Source organism: Salmo salar, chromosome ssa07 (genome assembly GCF_905237065.1).
Source record: "Salmo salar chromosome ssa07, Ssal_v3.1, whole genome shotgun sequence".
In the NCBI taxonomy this organism is placed as follows: Eukaryota; Metazoa; Chordata; class Actinopteri; order Salmoniformes; family Salmonidae; genus Salmo; species Salmo salar.
The window spans coordinates 23,654,802-23,682,543 of record NC_059448.1 but is presented as its reverse complement, the minus strand read 5'-3'; the positions used below and the strand labels follow the sequence as shown (position 1 = coordinate 23,682,543).

The following is a 27,742-nucleotide window of genomic DNA, read 5'->3' as shown; positions in this document are numbered from 1 at the left end:
AAATGACTGCCTCGCCTGGTTCACCAACTACTTCTCAAATAGAGTTCAGTGTGTCAAATCGGAGGGCCTGTTGTCCGGACCTCTGGCAATCTCTATGGGGTTGTCACAGGGTTCAATTCTCGGGCCGATCCTTTTCTCTGTATATATCAATGATGTCGCTCTTGCTGCTGGTGATTCTCTGATCCACCTCTACGCACACGACACCATTCTGTATACATCTGGCCCTTCTTTGGACACTGTGCTAACAAACCTCCAAACGAGCTTCAACGGCATACAACTCTCCTTCCGTGGCCTCCAACTGCGTTTAAATACTAGTAAAACTAAGTGCATGCTCTTCAACCGATTGCTGCCCGCACCCTCCCTCCCGACTAGCATCACTACTCTGGACGGTTCTGACTTAGAATATGTGGACAACTACAAATACCTAGGTGTCTGGTTAGACTGTAAACTCTCCTTCCAGACTCACATTAAGCATCTACAATACAAAATTAAATCTAGAATCAGCTTCCTATTTCGCAACAAAGCCTGCTTCACTCATGCGACCAAACATACCCTTGTAAAACTGACTATCCTACCGATCCTTGACTTCGGCGATGTCATTTACAAAATAGCCCCCAACACTCTACTCAGCAAACGAGATGTAGTCTATCACAGTGTTATTCGTTTTGTCACTAAATCCCCATATACTACCCACCACTGCGAACTGTATGCTCTCATTGGCTGGCCCTCACTACATATCCATCGCCAAACCTACTGGCTCCAGGTCATCTATAAATCTTTGCTAGGTAAAGCCCCGCCTTATCTCAGCTCACTGGTCACCATAGCAACACCCACCCGTAGCATGCGCTCCAGCTGGTATATTTCACTGGTCATCCCCAAAGCCAAAACTTACTTTGGCCGCCTCTCCTTCCAGTACTCTGCTGCCAATGACTGGAACGAACTGCAAAAATCTCTGAAGCTGGAGTCTTATATCTCCCTCTCTCACTTTAAGCATCAGCTGTCAGAGCAGCTTACCTATCACTGTACCTGTACACAGCCAATCTGTAAATAGCACACCCAACTACCTCATCCCCATATTATTACTTACCCTCTTGCTCTTTTGCACCCCAGTATCTCTACTTGCACATCATCATCTGCACATCTATCACTCCAGTGTTAATACTTAATTGTAATTATTTCACCTCTATGGCTTATTTATTGCCTACCTCCCTACTCTTCTACATTTGCACACACTGTACATAGATTTTTCAAAAATGTTATATTGTGTTATTGACTGTACGTTTGTTTATGTGTAACTCTGTGTTGTTGTTTTCGTCGCACTGATTTGCTTTATCTTTGCCAGGTCGCAGTTGTAAATGAGAACTTGTTCTCAACTGGCCTACCTGGTTAAATAAAAAAATAAATAAAAAAAGTCAATGAACAGCATTCTCACATAGGTGTTCCTTTTGTCCAGGTGGGAAAGGGCAGTGTGGAGTGCAATTGAGATTGCGTCATCTGTGGATCTGTTGAGGCGGTATGCGAATTGGAGTGGGTCTAGGGTATCCGGGAGGATGCTGTTGATGTGAGCCATGACCAGCCTTTCAAAGCACTTCATGGCTACTGACGTGAGTGCTACGGGGCGGTAATCATTTAGGCAGGTTTCTTCGCTTCCTTGGGCACAGGGACTTTGGTGGTCTGCTTGAAACATGGAGGTATTACAGACTCGGTCAGGGAGAGGTTGAAAATGTCAGTGAAGACACTTGCCAGTTGGTCCGTGCATGCTTTGAGTACACGTCCTGGTAATCCATTTGGCCCCGCGGCTTTGTGAATGTTGACCTGTTTAAAGGTCTTGCTCACAACGGCTAATGAGAGCGTTATCACACAGTCATCCAGAACAGCTGGTGCTCTCATGCATGCTTCAGTGTTGCTTGCCTCAAGAGCATAAAAGGTATTTAGCTTGCGTCACTGGGCAGCTCGCGTCTGGGTTTCCCTTTGTAGTCCGTAATAGTTTTTAAGCCCCACCACATCCGATGGGCATCAGAGCCGGTGTAGTAGGATTCAATCTTAATCCTGTATTGATGCTTTGCTTGTTTGATGGTTCGTCTGTAGGCATAGCAGGATTTCTTTTCAGTGTCCGGATTAGTGACCCGCTCCATGAAGGCAGCAGCTCAAGCCTTTAGCTCAATGCGGATGTTGCCGGTAATCCATGGCTTTTGGTTGGGATATGTATGTACGGTCACTGTGGGGCCGATGTCGTCGATGCACTTATTGATGAAGCCGATGACTGAGGTGGTATACTCCTCAATGCCATTGGATGAATCCCGGAACATATTCCAGTCTGCGCTAGCAAAAGTCCTGTAGCGTAGCATCCGCGTCATCCGACCACTTGAGCGAGTCACTGGTGCTTCCTGGTTTCGTTTTTCTTGTAAGCAGGAATCAGGAGGATATAATTATGGTCAGATTTGGCAAAAGGAGGGCGGGGGAGAGCTTTGTATGCATTTCTGTGTGTGGAGTAAAGGTGGTCTAGGATTTTTTCCCTCTGGTTGCACATGTGATATGCTGGTAGAAATTAGGTCAAATGGATTTAAGTTTGCCTGCATTAAAGTCCCGGCCACTAGGAGTGCCGCTTCCAGATGAGCATTTTCTTGTTTGCTTATAGCCCTATACAGTTGGTTGATTGCGGTTAGCAAATTTATTGAAAATGAAATACAGAAATATCTAATTTACTTAAGTAGTCACACGCCTGAGTCAATAATTTGTAGAAGCACCTTTCGCAGCGATTACAGCTGTGAGTCTTTCTGGGTATGTCTCTAAGAGCTTTCCACACCTGCATTGTGCAACATTTGCTCATTATTCTTTGAAAGAATTCTTTAAGTTCTGTCAAATTTCAGGTCTTGCCATAGATTTTCAAGTAGATTTAAGTAAAAACTGTAACACAGCAACTCAGGAACATTCACCGTCTTCTTGGTAATCAACTCCAGTTTACATTTGGCCTTTGTGTTTTAGGTTATTGCTGAAAGGTGAAATCATCTCCCAGTGTCTGTTGGAAAGAAGACTGAACCAAGTTTTCCTCTAGGAATTTAGCTCCATTCCGTTTCTTTTTTACCCTGAAAAACTCCCCAGTACTTAACAATTACAAGCATACCCATAACATAATGCAGCCACCACTATGCTTGAAAATATGGAGAGTGGTACTCAGTATTGTATTGTATTGTATTTGCCACAAACATAACAGTTTGTATTCATGAGAAAATTATTATTACTTTAGTGCCTGGTTGTAAACAGGATGCATGTTTTGGAATATTTTATTCTGTACAGGCTTCCTTCTTTTCACTCTGTCAATTAGCTTAGTATTGTGGAGTAACTACAATGTTGTTGATTCATCCTCAGTTTTCTCCTATCACAGGCACCAAGTGGCACAGCGGTCTAATGCACTGCATCGCAGTGGTAGAGGCGTCACTACAGATTCAGGTTTGATCCCGGGCTGTATCACAACCGGCCGTGATCGGGAGTCCCATAGGATGGTGCACAATTGGCCCAGCGTCGTCCGGGTTAGGGGAGGGTTTGGCCGGGGTAGGCCGTCATTGTAAATAAGAATTTGTTCTTAACTGACTGGCCTGGTTAAAAACAGCCATTAAACTCTGTAAATGTTTTAAAGTCACCATTGTCCTCATGGTGAAATCCCTGAGCAGTTTCCCTCCTCTCCGGCAACTGAGTTAGGAAGGAAACCTGTATCTTTGTTGTGACTGGGTGTACTGATACACCATCCAAAGTGTAATTAATAACTTCACCATGCTCAAAGGGATATTCACTTTCTGCTTTTACCCATCTACCAATAGGTGCCCTTCTTTGCGAGGCATTGGAAAACCTCCCTGGTCTTTGTGGTTGAATCTGTGTTTGAAATTCACTGATCGACTGAGGGACCTTACAGATAATGGTATGTGTGGGGTACAGTGATGAGGTAATCATTCAAAAATATTGTTAAACACTATTATTGCACACAGAGTGAGTCCATGCAGCTTATTATGTGACTTGTGAAGCAAATGTTTACTCCTGAACTTATTTAGGCTTGCCGTAACAAAGGGGTTGAATATTTCAAATCAAATCAAATGTTATTAGTCACATGCGCCAAATACAACAGGTGTAGACCTTACAGTGAAATGCTTACTTACAAGCCCTTGACCAACAATGCCGTTTTAAGAAAATGCCCCCAAAAAAGTAAGAGATAAAAATATCAAATAATTAAAGAGCAGCAGTAAATAACAATAGCGGGGCTATATTCAGGGGGTACCAGTACAGAGTCAATGTGGGGGCTATATACAGGGGGTACCAGTACAGAGTCAATGTGGAGGCTATATACAGGGGGTACCGGTACAGAGTCAATGTGGAGGCTATATACAGGGGGTACCGGTACAGAGTCAATGTGGAGGCTATATACAGGGGGTACCGGTACAGAGTCAATGTGGAGGCTATATACAGGGGGTACCGGTACAGAGTCAATGTGCGGGGGCACTGGTGTTGAGGTAATATGTACATGTAGGTAGAGTTATTAAAGTGACTATGCATAGATAATAACAGAGAGTAGCAGCAGTGTAGAAAAGGGGGGGGGGCAATGCAAATAGTCTGGTTAGCCATTTGATTATATGTTCAGGAGTCTTATGGCTTGGGGGTAGAAGCTGTTTAGAAGCCTTTTGGACCTAGACATGGCGCTCCGGTACCGCTTACCGTGTGGTAGCAGAGAGAACAGTCTATGACTAGGGTGGCTGCAGTCTTTGACAGTTTTTAGGGCCTTCTTCTGACACCGCCTGGTATAGAGGTCCTGGATGGCAGGAAGCTTGGCCCCAATGATGTACTAGGCCATACGCACTACCCTCTGTAGTGCCTTGCGATCGGAGGCCGAGCAGTTGCCATACCAGGCAGTGATGCAACCCGTCAGGATGCTCTCGATGGTGCAGCTGTAAAACCCTTTGAGGATCTGAGGACCCATGCCAAATGTTTTCAGTCTCCTGAGAGGGAATAGGTTTTGTTGGGAAAGGGGGATACCTAGACAGTTGTGCAACTGAACACTTTCAACTGAAATGTGTCTTCCACATTTAACCCAACCCCTCTGAATCAGAGAGGTGCGGGAGGCTGCCTTAATTGACATCCACGGGGAACAGTGGGTTAACTGCCCTGCTCAGGGGCAGAATGACAGATTCTTACCTTGTCAGCTCGGGGATTCAATCCAGCAACATTTGAATTTTGAATTCATTAAGTAAAAGAAAATAGAGAAACATAATTCCACTTTGACATTATGGGGTATTATGTGTAGGCCAGTGAGAAAATACCTCAATTTAAGCCATTTTAAATTCATGCTGTAACACAACAAAATGGGGAAAAGGCCGTAAGTCTGAGTAGCAGAGAGGGGTAGAGAGGGGGAGTGTGTGTGTGTGAACGAGTGTGGGTGTGTGTGTGTGAACGAGTGTGTGTGTGTGGGGTGTGTGTGCACTTGTGTGTGGTAAGAGTAGGAGGATGTGTCACTGGTACAGACAGTGCCTCTCAGCCTCCTCTCTGCAGGACTGAGAAACCGACAGATGTGTGTGTGTGTAAGTCCTTAGAGTTATGCTCACACTCATTCCTGACCCAGACCATGCCACTACAAGTCCAACAAGTCTTACTCAGCGCACACGCACACGCACACACACACACACACACACACACACACACACACACACACACACACACAGTGACACATCGTAAAACATCGTACATAACCGTCATCCTCCTCACAAATGACTCTTTGTGGTCTCTATCTCTCTCTCTCTCTCTCTCTCTATCTCTCTCTCTCTCTCAATTCAATTCCATTCAAGGGGCTTTATTAGCATGGGAAACATATGTTAACATTTCCAAAGCAAGTGAAATAGATAATATACAAAAGTGAAATAAACAATAAAATGACACTCACAGAAGTTCCAAAAGAATAAAGACATTACAAATGTCATATTATGTCTATATACAGTGTTGTAACGATGTACAAATGGTTAAAGTACAAAAGGGGAAATAAATAATAAATAAATATGGGTTGTATTTACAATGGTGTTTGTTCTTCACTGGTTGCCCTTTTCTTGTGGCAACAAGTCACAAATCTGTTGCTGTGATGCACATGTGGTATCTCACCCACTAGATATGGGAGTTTATCAAAATCGGGTTTGTTTTCAAATTCTTTGTGGGTCTGTGTTATCTGAGGGAAATATGTGTCTCTAATATGGTCATACATTGGGCAGGAGGTTATGAAGTGCAGCTCAGTTTCCACCTCATTTTGTGGGCAGTGTGCACATAGCCTGTCTTCCCTTGAGAGCCAGGTCTGCCTACGGCTGCCTTTCTCAATAGCAAGGCTATGCTCACTGAGTCTGTACATAGTCAAAGCTTTCATTAAGTTTGGGTCAGTCACAGTGGTCAGGTATTCTGCCACTGTGTACTCTCTTTTTCGGGCCAAATAACATTCTAGTTTGCTCAGTTTTTATGTTAATTCTTTCCAATGTGTCAAGTAATTATCTTTTTGTTTTCTCATGATTTGGTTGGGTCTAATTGTGTTGCTGTCCTGGGGCTCTGTGGGGTGTGTTTGTGAACAGAGCCTCAGGACCAGCTTGCTTAGCGGACTCTTCTCCAGGTTCATCCTTCTGTAGGTGATGGCTTTGTTATGGAAGGTTTGGGAATCGCTTCCTTTTAGGTGGTTGTAGAATTTAACGTCTCTTTTCTGGATTTTGATAATTAGCGGGTATCGGCCTAATTCTGCTCTGCATGCATTATTTGGTGTTCTACAATGTACACGGAGGATAATTCTGCATGCAGAGTCTCAATTTGGTGTTTGTCCAATTTTGTGAATTCTTGGTTGGTGAGTGGACCCCAGACCTCACAACCATAAAGGGCAATGGGTTCTATAACTGATTCAAGTATTTTTAGCCAGATCCTAATTGGTATGTCTCTGTAACCTAGAGAGCAACCAGTGGGTCCGTCTCCCCTTTACCAGGTTTCCTGTCGGATGACAATGTTTGTATTTCCGATTACTTTGATGAAGTCCAGGTTCCTGCTCTTTAGGCCAAAGGCAGATGACCTCAGGTCTTGGATATTCCAGGGTGAGATAGTGAAGGCTTTGTGTTCCATAAAGTGTCCAATGTTGTTGGTCGTGTGGTTTGGCCTCAGACCAGTAAGTGTGAGCAGAGCCTGCTGAGCATCTGGTACATGCCATTGGCTTAGGCTAGTGTAGTGGGGGTTGGGCCTGTTTGCCCGCTCACTGTGTGCTGTGTATGTGTGACTTCCATGTTGAGGCCCTCTTTGCGGGGGTGGGGTGCATGGGGTGGACAGGAGGGGCATAGGTCTGATCTGAGGGGGCCTAAATGGGGTGTGGGCATGGTTGACTTGGGGGGTGTTCCCTCTCTCTTTCTCTCTCTCTCTCACACTGTCGGTTTCTCTCACTCTCCATTACGACCAGCCTCCCTCTTTTCTCATTCTAAAATATTTTCTTCCTCTACTTTCCTGGACTCTATCTCGCTCCCTTCTTCCCCGGGCACAGATTTCTGTGTCTATGTGCAACAGACAGAGTGAAGAGAAACCCAAAAGAGCGTCTGAGTCTTACCTGTATATGCCACGTCTTCAGTCTGGTCAGCGGCAGGGAGGTTGGAGGGTCAGCTGACCACCATATTACGACACCTCAGGCGTTCTCTCTCTCTCTCTGCCTGCACCTCCTGAACACACAACATGGTCGACAACATGGTCAGTCTGGGCTTGGGGTCAAGTGGTTACAGCATGGTTGGCATGCCATTCTATGGCGGAATGGTAACACAATCAACATTGTCGTTTGGGGTTCAGTACACACTCGACATTTTAGTCACTGTGGTTCATGAAGCCAAAGTGTGTGTCAGGCCAAACATGAGGCCCTGCCTTGGCCGTTGCTGTGGCCATCTGGGTGTGTGTGTGTGTGTGTGTGTGTGTGTGTGTGTGTGTGTGTGTGTGTGTGTGTGTGTGTGTGTGGGGCATGTGTCGCCTGTTCCTGAGTGACTCACAGTGTTACTGCAGGGTCATGTGATCAAGAACAGGTGGCACTCTGGTACACCTCCTACCCCCTAAAACACACACACACACACACACACACACACACACACACACACACACACACACACACACACACACACACACACCAGTGTGCATGTCCTTATTGACATGATGTTGTGGTTTACACAGAGTGCAGTCAACCTAAATGTAATGTACCCTACCCATTCCTACTCCCTACTTTCAACTCTTCACCCCTCCTCCCGTCTGTCCTCCTCCCTCTACCTCCTCTCCACTGTCCTCCTCTTTCACCATCTCCACTTACCTAAACAGATAACCTCTCTCTCTCTCTCTTTCCCTCCCTGCCTCCCTCTCTCGCCCTTTCTTGCTCTCTCTCTCTCTCTCTCTCTCTCTCTCTCTCTCTCTCTCTCTCTCTCTCTCTTCCAACTCACCATGCAGGCTCATGGAAAACACACACACGCATTACTGTTTCATACACATACCTAAATACACGACATAAACACACACTACACTCTATAAGAGTTGTACCATAAACATATAGCTCAAGGCATGCTTCGGCATGTACTTCTATAAACACAGGTCCTGACAGTTGGGTCAATAATTGGAATGTTTACATTCATCTGCCCCTGGCAGTCAAGTGGACTAGCAGTTAAGGCACTTGACCTTTCACCCAGAAGTCAGGGGTCATAGGCCTTACTCCCTGGAAGGCCACAGCTGATGTGGAGGGCCCTCAGAGGCCCCTACATGGATGAATGTCTACAGTATCTGTTACTTTGCGTGACTGCTTACTTTTCAGCTTAGTGAGCAGTCTGTTGACAGTGAAAATATACTTAGTTGGCCATGAAATTATGTTTGAATTGACACTAAAACCAAACAGTTTCAATATATTCCACACTCCCACTCTTTGTGAATGTCACGATATACAGTATGTTGCATTCATATCATCCGTATCAGTGTAGCCTAAGGGGATTTTATGCTCGTACTAAATGTCAATACTGACTTCAGATCAGTTCAGAGTGAGATGTGTGGGAGAGATAGGGTTGATTCTGAGAGTTCATCAGCGATAAGGCTGAACTGAGATCAGATGAGACGTGTGTCTACTACAGTATCTGTCTGTAAAGGTCAACCCGTGGGAGGAACACTAACCAGCCCAGCAGAGAGATTCATTGAAGAAAGGAGAGGAGGAGTGAAGAGGAGGGAGAGAGGGGAGGGAGGAGGAGGGAGAGAGGGAGGAGTGAGAAGGAGAGACAGGGGGAGGAGTGAGGAGGAGAGAGAGAGGAGTGAGGAGGAGGGAGAGAGGGGAGGGAGGAGGAGGGAGAGAGGGGAGGGAGGAGGAGGGAGAGAGGGAGGAGTGAGGAGGAGAGAGAGAGGGAGGAGGAGGAGGAGAGAGAGAGAGGAGGAGGAGGAGAGAGAGAGGGAGGAGTGAGGAGGAGAGAGAGAGAGGAGTGAGGAGGAGAGAGAGAGGGAGGAGGAGGGAGAGAGGGAGGAGTGAGGAGGAGGGAGAGAGGGAGGAGTGAGGAGGAGGGAGAGAGAGAGGGGGAGGAGGGAGAGAGGGAGGAGTGAGGAGAGGAGAGAGGGAGGGAGGAGTGAGGAGGAGAGAGAGCTGTGAGGAGGAGAGAGAGAGGGAGGAGTGAGGAGGAGGGAGAGAGGGAGGAGTGAGGAGAGAAAGACAAGTGAGGAAGAGGGATAGAGGGGAGGTGGAGGAGGTAGGGAAAGAAGGAGTAAAAGAGAGGGGAGTGAGAAAGATAGGGAGAGAGGAGATTAAAGAGAAGAAATAGATTAAAGAGAAGAAATAAAGAGTGAAGCATGGGTGAGAGAGGCAAGGAGGGGGAGTGGCAGAATAGAGAGAAGAGAGGGAATGAGGAGTAGTGAAAAACAACCCAACTATCCAAAAGATGAAAAAGGTGGGAAAATAAACCAGGTGGGGAGATTCTTAAAGTCTTCAAGAGAAACAGATAACAAGAAGAAAAAAACAAGGGATGGAGAATCTCACAGTTTCTGAGAAAGAGGGAGAGAGAGATTAAAGAATGGAAAATTAGAGACAAAATAAGCAAAAAAAAGTAGCAGAGCGAGAGAACTGGAGGGGGGAGAGGAGAGAGTGAAGGAAGGAGGCCAAGGTCGTGAAAGGGCCAAGACAGTGTTTCTCTCATGACAGCAGGACTACATGTGACTTTGCTCAAGTCAAGGTCTGCATTGTGCCAGCCCTGCACTATTGTACTGATATCTGCCCTATTGTCTGAGCACCAGCTGGGATACACGAGCTGCACACACACACACACACACACACACACACACACACACACACACACACACACACACACACACACACACACACACACACACACACACACACACACACACACACCATACACACACAACCCACACACACACACACAAACCCACACACGTACTTTGTGCCTTCACTCTCCCTGCATCTGATACTGAGTTGTATGTCAAATGAACACAGCATTAGTTCAGATAACAAAACACCATGGAATGAACACACTTACCCACTGAACACAGCTACTGACTGAACACACTGACCCACTGAACACAGCTACTGACTGAACACACTGACCCACTGAATACAGCTACTGACTGAACACACTGACCCACTGAAAACCCTTACTGACTGAACACCCCTACTGACTGAACACACTGACCCACTGAACACAGCTACTGACTGAACACACTGACCCACTGAATACAGCTACTGACTGAACACACTGACCCACTGAACACCCTTACTGACTGAACACCCCTACTGACTGAACACACTGACCCACTGAAAACAGCTACTGACTGAACACACTGACCCACTGAATACAGCTACTGACTGAACACACTGACCCACTGAATACAGCTACTGACTGAACACACTGACCCACTGAATACAGCTACTGACTGAACACACTGACCCACTGAATACAGCTACTGACTGAACACACTGACCCACTGAAAACAGCTACTGACTGAACACACTGACCCACTGAATACAGCTACTGACTGAACACACTGACCCACTGAATACAGCTACTGACTGAACACACTGACCCACTGAACACAGCTACTGACTGAACACACTGACCCACTGAATACAGCTACTGACTGAACACACTGACCCACTGAATACAGTTACTGACTGAACACACTGACCCACTGAACACAGCTACTGACTGAACACACTGATCCACTGAACACACCTACTGACTGAACACACTGATCCACTGAATACAGCTACTGACTGAACACACTGACCCACTGAACACCCTTACTGACTGAACACCCCTACTGACTGAACACACTGACCCACTGAACACAGCTACTGACTGAACACACTGACCCACTGAATACAGCTACTGACTGAACACACTGACCCACTGAATACAGCTACTGACTGAACACACTGACCCACTGAATACAGCTACTGACTGAACACACTGACCCACTGAATACAGCTACTGACTGAACACACTGACCAACTGAACACAGCTACTGACTGAACACACTGACCCACTGAATACAGCTACTGACTGAACACACTGACCCACTGAATACAGCTACTGACTGAACACACTGACCCACTGAACACAGCTACTGACTGAACACACTGACCCACTGAATACAGCTACTGACTGAACACACTGACCCACTGAATACAGTTACTGACTGAACACACTGACCCACTGAACACAGCTACTGACTGAACACACTGACCCACTGAATACAGCTACTGACTGAACACACTGACCCACTGAATACAGCTACTGACTGAACACACTGACCCACTGAATACAGCTACTGACTGAACACACTGACCCACTGAACACAGCTACTGACTGAACACACTGACCCATTGAACACCCTTACTGACTGAACACACTGACCCACTGAACACAGCTACTGACTGAACACACTGACCCACTGAACACAGCTACTGACTGAACACACTGACCCACTGAATACAGCTACTGACTGAACACACTGACCCACTGAATACATCTACTGACTGAACACACTGACCCACTGAACACAGCTACTGACTGAACACACTGACCCACTGAATACAGCTACTGACTGAACACACTGACCCACTGAATACAGTTACTGACTGAACACACTGACCCACTGAACACAGCTACTGACTGAACACACTGATCCACTGAACACACCTACTGACTGAACACACTGATCCACTGAATACAGCTACTGACTGAACACACTGACCCACTGAACACCCTTACTGACTGAACACCCCTACTGACTGAACACACTGACCCACTGAACACAGCTACTGACTGAACACACTGACCCACTGAATACAGCTACTGACTGAACACACTGACCCACTGAATACAGCTACTGACTGAACACACTGACCCACTGAATACAGCTACTGACTGAACACACTGACCCACTGAACACAGCTACTGACTGAACACACTGACCCACTGAATACAGCTACTGACTGAACACACTGACCCACTGAATACAGCTACTGACTGAACACACTGACCCACTGAACACAGCTACTGACTGAACACACTGACCCACTGAATACAGCTACTGACTGAACACACTGACCCACTGAATACAGTTACTGACTGAACACACTGACCCACTGAACACAGCTACTGACTGAACACACTGACCCACTGAATACAGCTACAGACTGAACACACTGACCCACTGAATACAGCTACTGACTGAACACACTGACCCACTGAATACAGCTACTGACTGAACACACTGACCCACTGAACACAGCTACTGACTGAACACACTGACCCATTGAACACCCTTACTGACTGAACACACTGATCCACTGAATACAGTTACTGACTGAACACACTGACCCACTGAACACAGCTACTGACTGAACACACTGACCCACTGAACACCCCTACTGACTGAACACACTGACCCACTGATCACAGCTACTGACTGAACACACTGACCCACTGAACACCCCTACTGACTGAACACACTGACCCACTGAACACAGTTATTGACTGAACACACTGATCCACTGAACACACCTACTGACTGAACACACTGATCCACTGAACACAGCTACTGACTGAACACACTGACCCACTGAACACACCTACTGACTAAACACACTGAACACAGTTACTGACTGAACACACTGACCCACTGAACACAGTTACTGACTGAACACACTGACCCACTGAATACAGCTACTGACTGAACACACTGACCCACTGAACACAGCTACTGACTGAACACACTGAACACAGTTACTGACTGAACACACTGACCCACTGAATACAGCTGCTGACTGAACACACTGACCCACTGAACACAGCTACTGACTGAACACACTGATCCACTGAATACAGTTACTGACTGAACACACTGACCCACTGAACGCCCTTACTGACTGAACACACTGACCCACTGAACACAGCTACTGACTGAACACACTGACCCACTGAACACAGCTACTGACTGAACACACTGAACACAGTTACTGAATGAACACACTGACCCACTGAATACAGCTACTGACTGAACACACTGACCCACTGAATACAGTTACTGACTGCACACACTGAACCACTGAACACAGCTACTGACTGAACACACTGAACACAGTTACTGACTGAACACACTGACCCACTGAATACAGCTACTGACTGAACACACTGACCCACTGAATACAGTTACTGACTGAACACACTGACCCACTGAACACAGCTACTGACTGAACACACTTACCCACTAAACACAGTTACTGACTGAAAACACTGACCCACTGAAGACAGCTACTGACTGAACACACTGATCCACTGAATACAGTTACTGACTGAAAACACTGACCCACTGAACACCCTTACTGACTGAACGCACTGACCCACTGAACACAGCTACTGACTGAACACACTGACCCACTGAATACACCTACTGACTAAACACACTGAACACAGCTACTGACTGAACACACTCACCCACTGAACACACCTACTGACTAAACACACTGACCCACTGAACACAGCTACTGACTGAACACACTGACCCACTGAACACACCTACTGACTGAACACACTGAATACAGTTACTGACTGAACACACTGACCCACTGAATACAGCTACTGACTGAACACACTGACCCACTGAACACAGCTACTGACTGAACACACTGAACACAGTTACTGACTGAACACACTGACCCACTGAATACAGCTACTGACTGAACACACTGACCCACTGAATACAGCTACTGACTGAACACACTGACCCAATGAACACAGCTACTGACTGAACACACTGAACACAGTTACTGACTGAACACACTGACCCACTGAACACAGTTACTGACTGAACACACTGACCCACTGAACACAGCTACTGACTGAACACACTGATCCACTGAATACAGTTACTGACTGAACACACTGACCCACTGAACACCCTTACTGACTGAACACACTGACCCACTGAACACAGCTACTGACTGAACACACTGACCCACTGAATACAGCTACTGACTGAACACACTGACCCACTGAACACAGCTACTGACTGAACACACTGACCCACTGAATACAGTTACTGACTGAACACACTGACCCACTGAACACAGCTACTGACTGAACACACTGAACACAGTTACTGACTGAACACACTGACCCACTGAATACAGCTACTAACTGAACACACTGACCCACTGAATACAGCTACTGACTGAACACACTGACCCACTGAACACAGCTACTGACTGAACACACTGAACACAGTTACTGACTGAACACACTGACCCACTGAACACAGTTACTGACTGAACACACTGACCCACTGAACACAGCTACTGACTGAACACACTGATCCACTGAATACAGCTACTGACTGAACACACTGACCCACTGAACACCCTTACTGACTGAACACACTGACCCACTGAACACACCTACTGACTGAACACACTGACCCACTGAACACAGCTACTGACTGAACACACTGACCCACTGAACACAGTTACTGACTGAACACACTGACCCACTGAACACAGTTACTGACTGAACACACTGACCCACTGAATACAGTTACTGACTGAACACACTGACCCACTGAATACAGCTACTGACTGAACACACTGACCCACTGAACACAGCTACTGACTGAACACACTGAACACAGTTACTGACTGAACACACTGACCCACTGAATACAGCTACTGACTGAACACACTGACCCACTGAATACAGTTACTGACTGAACACACTGACCCACTGAATACAGTTACTGACTGAACACACTGACCCACTGAACACAGCTACTGACTGAACACACTGAACACAGTTACTGACTGAACACACTGACCCACTGAATACAGCTACTGACTGAACACACTGACCCACTGAATACAGTTACTGACTGAACACACTGACCCACTGAACACAGCTACTGACTGAACACACTTACCCACTAAACACAGTTACTGACTGAACACACTGACCCACTGAACACAGCTACTGACTGAACACACTGATCCACTGAATACAGTTACTGACTGAAAACACTGACCCACTGAACACCCTTACTGACTGAACGCACTGACCCACTGAACACAGCTACTGACTGAACACACTGACCCACTGAACACACCTACTGACTAAACACACTGAACACAGCTACTGACTGAACACACTGACCCACTGAACACACCTACTGACTAAACACACTGACCCACTGAACACAGCTACTGACTGAACACACTGACCCACTGAACACACCTACTGACTGAACACACTGAATACAGTTACTGACTGAACACACTGACCCACTGAATACAGCTACTGACTGAACACACTGACCCACTGAACACAGCTACTGACTGAACACACTGAACACAGTTACTGACTGAACACACTGACCCACTGAATACAGCTACTGACTGAACACACTGACCCACTGAATACAGCTACTGACTGAACACACTGACCCAATGAACACAGCTACTGACTGAACACACTGAACACAGTTACTGACTGAACACACTGACCCACTGAACATAGTTACTGACTGAACACACTGACCCACTGAACACAGCTACTGACTGAACACACTGATCCACTGAATACAGTTACTGACTGAACACACTGACCCACTGAACACCCTTACTGACTGAACACACTGACCCACTGAACACAGTTACTGACTGAACACACTGACCCACTGAATACAGCTACTGACTGAACACACTGACCCACTGAACACAGCTACTGACTGAACACACTGACCCACTGAACACAGTTACTGACTGAACACACTGACCCACTGAACACAGCTACTGACTGAACACACTGAACACAGTTATTGACTGAACACACTGACCCACTGAATACAGCTACTAACTGAACACACTGACCCACTGAATACAGCTACTGACTGAACACACTGACCCACTGAACACAGCTACTGACTGAACCAACACTGAACACAGTTACTGACTGAACACACTGACCCACTGAACACAGTTACTGACTGAACACACTGACCCACTGAACACAGCTACTGACTGAACACACTGACCCACTGAACACAGCTACTGACTGAACACACTGACCCACTGAACACCCTTACTGACTGAACACACTGACCCACTGAACACACCTACTGACTGAACACACTGACCCACTGAACACAGCTACTGACTGAACACACTGACCCACTGAACACAGTTACTGACTGAACACACTGACCCACTGAACACAGTTACTGACTGAACACACTGACCCACTGAACACAGTTACTGACTGAACACACTGACCCACTGAATACAGCTACTGACTGAACACACTGACCCACTGAACACAGCTACTGACTGAACACACTGAACACAGTTACTGACTGAACACACTGACCCACTGAATACAGCTACTGACTGAACACACTGACCCACTGAATACAGTTACTGACTGAACACACTGACCCACTGAACACAGCTACTGACTGAACACACTGAACACAGTTACTGACTGAACACACTGACCCACTGAATACAGCTACTGACTGAACACACTGACCCACTGAATACAGTTACTGACTGAACACACTGACCCACTGAACACAGCTACTGACTGAACACACTTACCCACTGAATACAGTTACTGACTGAACACACTGACCCACTGAACACAGCTACTGACTGAACACACTGACCCACTGAACACCCTTACTGACTGAACACACTGACCCACTGAACACACCTACTGACTGAACACACTGACCCACTGAACACACCTACTGACTGAACAAACTGACCCACTGAACACACCTACTGACTGAACACACTCACCCACTGAACACACCTACTGACTGAACACCCCTACTGACTGAACACACTGACCCACTGAACACACCTACTGACTGAACACACTGACCCACTGAACACCCCTACTGACTGAACACACTGACCCACTGAACACAGCTACTGACTGAACACACTGACCCACTGAACACAGCTACTGACTGAACACACTCACCCACTGAACACAGCTACTGACTGAACACACTAACCCACTGAACACCCTTACTGACTGAACACACTGACCCACTGAACACCCTTACTGACTGAACACCCCTACTGACTGAACACACTGACCCACTGAACACAGCTACTGACTGAACACACTGACCCACTGAATACAGTTACTGACTGAACACACTGACCCACTGAATACAGTTACTGACTGAACACACTGACCCACAGAACACCCTTACTGACTGAACACACTGATCCACTGAACACACCTACTGACTGAACACACTGACCCACTGAACACACCTACTGACTGAACAAACTGACCCACTGAACACACCTACTGACTGAACACACTCACCCACTGAACACACCTACTGACTGAACACACTGACCCACTGAACACACCTACTGACTGAACACCCCTACTGACTGAACACACTGACCCACTGAACACACCTACTGACTGAACACACTGACCCACTGAACACCCCTACTGACTGAACACACTGACCCACTGAACATAGCTACTGACTGAACACACTGACCCACTGAACACACCTACTGACTGAACACACTGACCCACTGAACACAGCTACTGACTAAACATACTGACCCACTGAACACACCTACTGACTGAACACACTGACCCACTGAACACTCCTACTGACTGAACACACGGACCCACTGAACACCCTTACTGACTGAACACACTGACCCACTGAACACACCTACTGACTGAACACACTCACCCACTGAACACACCTACTGACTGAACACACTGACCCACTGAACACACCTACTGACTGAACACACTCACCCACTGAACACACCTACTGACTGAACACACTGACCCACTGAACACCCTTACTGACTGAACACACTGACCCACTGAACACAGCTACTGACTGAACACACTCACCCACTGAACACAGCTACTGACTGAACACACTAACCCACTGAACACCCTTACTGACTGAACACACTGACCCACTGAACACCCTTACTGACTGAACACCCCTACTGACTAAACACACTGACCCACTGAACACAGCTACTGACTGAACACACTGACCCACTGAACACAGTTACTGACTGAACACACTGACCCACTGAACACATCTACTGACTGAACACACTCACCCACTGAACACACCTACTGACTGAACACACTGAACACACCTACTGACTGAACACACTCACCCACTGAACACACCTACTGACTGAACACACTGACCCACTGAACACACCTACTGACTGAACACACTGACCCACTGAACACACCTACTGACTGAACACACTGACCCACTGAACACCCTTACTGACTGAACACACTGACCCACTGAACACCCTTACTGACTGAACACACTCACCCACTGAACACCGTTACTGACTGAACACACTGACCCACTGAACACCCTTACTGACTGAACACACTGACCCACTGAACACAGCTACTGACTGAACACACTGACCCACTGAACACAGCTACTGACTGAACACACTCACCCACTGAACACAGCTACTGACTGAACACACTAACCCACTGAACACCCTTACTGACTGAACACACTGACCCACTGAACACCCTTACTGACTGAACACCCCTACTGACTAAACACACTGACCCACTGAACACAGCTACTGACTGAACACACTGACCCACTGAACACAGTTACTGACTGAACACACTGACCCACTGAATACAGTTACTGACTGAACACACTGACCCACTGAATACAGTTACTGACTGAACACACTGACCCACTGAATACAGTTACTGACTGAACACACTGACCCACTGAATACAGTTACTGACTGAACACACTGATCCACTGAATACAGTTACTGACTGAACACACTCACCCACTGAACACAGCTACTGACTGAACACACTAACCCACTGAACACCCTTACTGACTGAACACACTGACCCACTGAACACCCTTACTGACTGAACACCCCTACTGACTAAACACACTGACCCACTCAACACAGCTACTGACTGAACACACTGACCCACTGAACACAGTTACTGACTGAACACACTGACCCACTGAACACACCTACTGACTGAACACACTCACCCACTGAACACACCTACTGACTGAACACACTGAACACACCTACTGACTGAACACACTCACCCACTGAACACACCTACTGACTGAACACACTGACCCACTGAACACACCTACTGACTGAACACACTGACCCACTGAACACACCTACTGACTGAACACACTGACCCACTGAACACCCTTACTGACTGAACACACTGACCCACTGAACACCCTTACTGACTCAACACACTCACCCACTGAACACCGTTACTGACTGAACACACTGACCCACTGAACACCCTTACTGACTGAACACACTGACCCACTGAACACAGCTACTGACTGAACACACTGACCCACTGAACACAGCTACTGACTGAACACACTCACCCACTGAACACAGCTACTGACTGAACACACTAACCCACTGAACACCCTTACTGACTGAACACACTGACCCACTGAACACCCTTACTGACTGAACACCCCTACTGACTAAACACACTGACCCACTGAACACAGCTACTGACTGAACACACTGACCCACTGAACACAGTTACTGACTGAACACACTGACCCACTGAATACAGTTACTGACTGAACACACTGACCCACTGAATACAGTTACTGACTGAACACACTGACCCACTGAATACAGTTACTGACTGAACACACTGACCCACTGAATACAGTTACTGACTGAACACACTGATCCACTGAATACAGTTACTGACTGAACACACTGACCCACTGAATACAGCTACTGACTGAACACACTGACCCACTGAACACACCTACTGACTGAACACACTGACCCACTGAATACAGTTACTGACTGAACACACTGATCCACTGAATACAGTTACTGACTGAACACACTCACCCACTGAACACCCTTACTGACTGAACACACTGAACACCCTTACTGACTGAACACACTGGCCCAGTGAACACACATTCACCTTACACTTTCTCTCTCTCCCTCTCACAAAGAGCACACACGCAGTCTCTGAGGAAACAAAGTGTGTGTGTGTTAGAATGCCTACTCGCGCGTGTGAGCCTGCATGGCGTGTGTGCAGATGTCATGCTTGGGCTGCAAGAGACCTTAGTCAGTGGTGATTCAGAGACATTCTCCATGTTGGGACAGCAGACCATACCTGAACTGGACTACACACACACACGCGCACGCACGCACGCGCGCACACACACACGCGCACACACGCACACACACGATCTGTTGTATGTCAGTAAATGAGTTTGTCTCTCTGTCTCCCTGTCTGAGAGACAGTGTGTGCAGAAGTCACCTGGCAGAGGGCTACATTCTGGACACAGCCTGAACTAACTCCCTTTTCTACACACTCACATAGACATCACAACAGAACGATTCAGAAAAGTCACGTGTGTGTGTGAGATAGAGTGGCAGAGTTGGTCTGTTTTCTTTGGAGTGTGTGTGTGTGTGTGTGTGTAGGAGGAGGAGCAAGCCAAGGTCTGTTGGCAGAGTTTTCGTGGGAGTAGACTGCGGTGGGGTGTTGGGGTAGGGAACCTCTGCCACATGTCTTCAGAAAAGGTCATGGTCGACCACAGTTGGGCTGCAAAGATCAAAGATAACCCCCCCACACTCACACACAGTCATGCACACGCACACAGACAGGCGGACAGACAAACACTCCTACACACAGTCATGCACACGCACACAGACAGGCGGACAGACAAACACTCCTACACACAGTCATGCACATGCACACAGACAGACACACACACTCCTACGCACCCAGTCATGCACACGGCACGCACACAAACAGAAAGCCAGACAGATGGACAGACAGAGAGTTTCAACCAGACTCACACCCACACATAGACAATGTGAGAGACAGACAGAGACAGAGACAGACAGACACACACACACCCACACATACATCCACACATAGACAATGTTAGAGACAGACAGAGACAGACAGACAGACACACACACACCCACACATACATCCACACATAGACAATGTTAGAGACAGACAGAGACAGACAGACAGACACACACACACCCACACATAGACAATGTGAGAGACAGACAGACAGACACACACACCCACACATAGACAATGTGAGAGACAGACAGAGACAGAGACAGACAGACACACACACACCCACACATACATCCACACATAGACAATGTTAGAGACAGACAGAGACAGACAGACAGACAGACACACACACCCACACATAGACAATGTGAGAGAACAGACAGAGACAGACACACACACCCACACATAGACAATGTGGGAGAACAGACAGAGACAGACACACACACACCCACACATAGACAATGTGAGAGAACAGACAGAGACAGACAGACACACACACACACACACATAGACAATGTGAGAGAACAGACAGAGACAGACAGACACACCCACACATAGACAATGTGAGAGACAGACAGAGACAGACAGACACACACACACACACATAGACAATGTGAGAGACAGACAGAGACAGACAGACACACACACCCACACATAGACAATGTGAGAGAACAGACAGAGACAGACAGACACACACACACCACACATCCACACATAGACAATGTTAGAGACAGACAGAGACAGACAGACAGACACACACACCCACACATAGACAATGTGAGAGACAGACAGAGACAGACAGACACACCCACACATAGACAATGTGAGAGACAGACAGAGACAGACAGACACACACACACACACACATAGACAATGTGAGAGACAGACAGAGACAGACAGACACACACACCCACACATAGACAATGTGAGAGAACAGACAGAGACAGACAGACACACCCACACACAGACAGACAGACAGACAGACAGACAGACAGACAGACAGACAGACAGACAGACAGACAGACAGACAGACAGACAGACAGACAAAACAGATCTGAAGATCTTTCGCAGCCCAACTTGGGTGAATCTGTAAACACACAAACAAAAACAGAGCAGAACGGAGAGGAGAAAAAACGAGGAGACTAGAGCGGTGTAGCGGGGAGCAGAGTGGAACAAACAGCTGGTAATAAGATCTAGACAGAGGCTAATGAAAGGTGCTCAGGAGCCTGAGTGCTAAAATCTGGAGCTGTGAAGTGTGTGTGTGTGCATGCGTGTGTGTGTGAATATCTTAAGACGCTTTCAACATCTGTCACTCATTCATGTGGGTGTGGCTAACTCCCTCCCTCCCTCCCTGTCTCTGTCTCCCTCTGTCTCCCTCTGTCTCCCTCTGTCTCTCTCTGTCTCCCTCTGTCTCCCTCTGTCTCTCTCTGTCTCCCTCTGTCTCCCTCTGTCTCCCTCTGTCTCTCTCTGTCTCTCTCTGTCTCTCTCTGTCTCCCTCTGTCTCCCTCTGTCTCTCTCTGTCTCTCTCTGTCTCCCTCTGTCTCCCTCTGTCTCCCTCTGTCTCCCTCTGTCTCTCTCTGTCTCCCTCTGTCTCTCTCTGTCTCTCTCTGTCTGTCTCTCTCTGTCTCTCTCTGTCTCTCTCTGTCTCCCTCTGTCTCCCTCTGTCTCTCACACACACACACACACACACACACACACACACACACACACACACACACACACACACACACACACACACACACACACACACACACACACACACACACACACACACACACACACACACACACACACACACACACGCGGAGAGCCTCCAACGCAACTACAATAGATGGCTTTAACGCTTACAACATAAACACATTTCCTATGATGTCAACTCCAATACACGTCTCTTTCAATGTCAACTCCAAAACCCATCACTGTATCAACTCCATTGCACATGACACTGCAGCTCCGTTTTATATATCAAACTCCATTACACACTGGTTTCCAGTATAGCCCCAGTCCCTATATACCCGTCTCGTGTCTATTAACACAACGCTAGACATGGGATAATCAACGAGGGGCTATGCGCTCTATAAAGAATGGCACCGAAGGAGAAGGCTGCCGTTTTACGATCCCGTAACCATTTTTTTGCGTTACTTGTAACCTCTTTTGTGCATAATGTTTTACTGCTGCTGTTTAATTATGTGTTACTTTTATTTTCAATTTTTTACTTATTATTTTTTTTAACTTAATACTTCTTAAAGCATTGTTGGTTAAGGGCTTGTAAATAAGCATTTAACGGCAAGGTCTACACCTGTTGTATTCGGCGCATGTGACGAATACAATTTGATTTGAATTCTATGGACAATAAAGAAAGGCGTGGAAGGTGTGATAGCGCGGAGTTGATTATCCCTTTTATACCATGGATATAATTTAACACACCAGAAATTTGTTAATTTGCAGGTAGAAATGTCTTCAACATCCACTGAAGTAGCTAGCAAGCAGAAGCTGCCATGGTAACCAAACAGACTTGCTAGCTTAGCTAACCAAACTATCAGTCCTAGCTTGCTATTACGAAAATCGAATTCAACAATACCAATACCGTTTTCAATTCGACTGATTGCTTTCAAAAAACAACTCAAACGAAACACGGAAAAATGAACTATAGCCATTGAATTGTACCGCGCAAAAATATTATGCGTTACAGGGAAATAATGCACGCTCTAGAATGCCCTTCAAGCCAATCAGAAAGGAGTATTCAACAATTGTATAATAAAAAAAGGCGCCGAAGATGATGGCTGACATTTTACATGCCCGTAATCAATTGTGCTATTTGTTATTTTTTTTGCGTTGTATGTAACTTATTTTTGTTTACTTATTTTGTACATAATGTTGCTGCTACCGTCTCTTATAACCAAAAATAACTTTTGGACATCAGAACAGTGATTACTCACCTCGAACTGGAAGAACCTTTTTCCTTTAACGAGTCCGACGAGAAGGATATACTGCTTTCCCGGGAACAGGCCCAAATCCCCGTCATTCGCGTGAAGAAAAGGCGGAGGAAAAGAGGACGCAGATCGGGCTGCCTTCTGAGAATCCGTAGGCTAGCGAGTAAACTCCCACTGCCTTCCGTTTTACTTGCTAACATGCAGTCATTGGAAAATAAAATGGATGACCTACGATTATGATTATCCTACCAATGGGACATTAAGAACTATAATATCCTATGTTTCACCAAGTCGTGGCTGAATGACGACACAGACAATATAGAGCTGGAGGGATTTTCAATGCACCGGCAGAACAGAGATGCTAAGTCTGGTAAGACGAGGGGTGTGTCTTTTTGTCAAAAACAGCTGGTGCGCGATGTCTAATATTAAAGAAGTCTCGGGGTATTGCTCACCTGAGGTTGAGTACTTTATGATAAGCTGTAGACCACACTATCTACCAAGAGAGTTCTCGTCTATATTATTCGTAGCCGGAAATTTAGACCGATGCTGGCACTAAGAGCGCACTCAACCAACTCTATGAGGCCATAAGTGAACAATAAAATGCTCACCCAGAAGCGGCACTCCTAGTGGCCGGGGACTTTGATGCAGGCAAACTTAAATCAGTTGTACCAAATTTTTACCAGCATGTCACATGTGCAACCAGAGGAAAAAACCTATAGACCACCTTTACTCCACACACAGAGATGCATACAAAACTCACCCCCGCCCTCCATTTGGCAAATCTGACCATAATTATATCCTCCTGATTTCTGCTTACAAGCAAAAACTAAAGCAGGAAGCACTAGTGGCTCGCTCAATACGGAAGTGGTCAGAGGGTGCGGATGATACGCTACAGGACTGTTTTGCAAGCACAGACTGGAATATGTTCCAGGATTCATCCAATGGCATTGAGGAGTATACCACCTCAGTCATCGGCTTCATCAATAAGTGCATCGACAATATCGTCCCCACAGTGACCGTACGTACATATCCCAACCCGAAGCCATGGATTACAGGCAACATCCGCATCAAGCTAAAGGCTAGAGCTGCTGCTTTCAAGAAGCGGGACAGTAATTCGGACGCCTATAAGAAATCCCGATATGCCCTCAGATGAACCATCAAACAAGCAAAGCGTCAATACAGGATAGAGGTCGACTGATTAATCGGAATGGCCAATAAATTAGGGCCGATATCAAGTTTTCATAACAATCGGTAATCGGCATTTTTGGACACCGATCATGGCCGATTACATTGCACTCCACGACAAGACTGGGTGGCAGGCTGACTACCTGTTATGCGAGTGCAGCAAGGAGCCAAGGTAAGGTGCTAGCTAGCATTAAACATATCTTATAAAAAACAATCAATCAATCTTAACATAATCACTAGTTAACTACACATGGTTTATGATATTCCTAGTTTATCTAGCTTGTCCTGCGTGGCATATAATCGATGCGGTGCCTGTTAATTTATTATTGAATCATAGCCTACTTTGCCAAACGGGTGATTTAACAAGCGCATTACCGAAAAATGCACTGTCGTTGCACCAATGTGTACTTAACCATAAACATCAACACCTTTCTTAAAATCAATACTCAAGTATATATTTTTAAACCTGCATATTTAGATAATATTGCCTGCTAACATGAATTTCTTTTAACTAGGGAAATTTTGTCACTTCTCTTGCGTTCTGTGCAAAAGAGTCAAACTGTGTGAAGACTATTTCTTCCTAACAAAGACAGCCAACTTCGCCAAACGGGGGATGATTTAACAAAAGCGCATTTGCGGAAAAAGCACAATCGTTGCACGACTGTACCTAACCATAAACATCAATGCCTTTCTTAAAATCAATACACAGAAGTATATTTTTTTAAACCTGCATATTTAGTTAAAAGAAATCCAGGTTAGCAGGCAATATTAAACTAGGGAAATTGTGTCACTTCTCTTGCGTTCATTGCACGCAGAGTCAGGGTATTTGCAACAGCCGCCTGGCTCGTTGCGAACTAATTTGCCAGAATTTTACGTAATTATGACATCACATTGAAGGTTGTATAATGTAACAGCAATATTTAGACTTAGGGTTGCCACCCGTTAGATAAAATATGCAACGGTTCCGTATTTCACTGAAAGAATAAACGTTTAGTTTTCGAAATGATAGTTTCCGGATTTGACCATATTAATGACCTAGGGCACGTATTTCTGTTTGTTATTATATTATAATTAAGTCTATGATTTCATAGAGCAGTCTGACTGAGCGATGGTAGGCAGCAGCAGGCTCGTAAGCATTCATTCAAACAGCACTTTACTGCGTTTGCCAGCAGCTCTTCGCAATGCTTCAAGCATTGCGCTGTTTATGACTTCAAGCCTATCAACTCCCGAGATTAGGCTGGCAATACTAAAGTACCTATTAGAACATCCAATAGTCAAAGGTATATGAAATACAAATGGTATAGTGAGAAATAGTCCTATAATAACTACAACCTAAAACTTCTTACCTGGGAATATTGAAGACTCATGTTAAAAGGAACCACCAGCTTTCATATGTTCTCATGTTCTGAGCAAGGAACTCAAACGTTAGCTTTTTTGTACATGGCACATATTGCACTTTTACTTTCTTCTCCAACACTTTGTTTTTGCATTATGTAAACCAAATTGAACATGTTTCATTATTTATTTGAGACTAAATTGATTTTATTGATGTATTATATTAAGTTAAAATAAAAGTGTTCATTGTTCATTCAGTATTGTTGTAATTGTCATTATTACAAATATATATACAAAAATCGCCCGATTAATCGGTATTGGCTTTTTTTGGTCCTCCAATAATCGGTATCGGCGTTGAAAAATCATAATCGGTCGACCTGTAATACAGGATTAAGATTGAATCCTACTACACCGGCTCTGACGCTCGTCGGATGTGGCAGGTCTTGAAAACTATTACGGACTACAAAAGGAAACCCAGACGCGAGCTGCCCAGATGAGCTAAATGCCTTTCATGCTCGCTTCGAGGCAAGCAACACTGAAGCATGCACGAAAGCACCAGCTGTTCTGGATGACTGTGTGATAACGCTCTCGGTAGCCGATGTGAGCAAGACCTTTAAACAGGTCAACATTCACAAAGCTGCGGGGCCAGATGGATTACCAGGACGTGTACTCAAAGCATGCACGGATCAACTGGCAAGTGTCTTCACTGACATTTTCAACCTCTCCCTTACTGAATCTGTAATACGTACATGTTTCAAGCAGACCACCATAGTCCCTGTGACCAAGGAAGCGAAGGTAACCTGCCTAAATGATTACCGCCACGTAGCACTC

The 27,742-nt window shown here is 46.0% G+C and overlaps 1 protein-coding gene across 1 annotated transcript in view; it reads right to left on the bottom strand.

The window, feature by feature from the left end:
• Positions 1–27,742, bottom strand: part of LOC106608825 (lysine-specific demethylase 6B-like) — a 171,640-nt gene that overhangs the window by 27,826 nt on the left and 116,072 nt on the right. Inside the window, 1 exon segment of the mRNA XM_045721741.1 lies at positions 7,595–7,703. The gene's annotated coding sequence lies outside the window, so the exon portion shown is untranslated.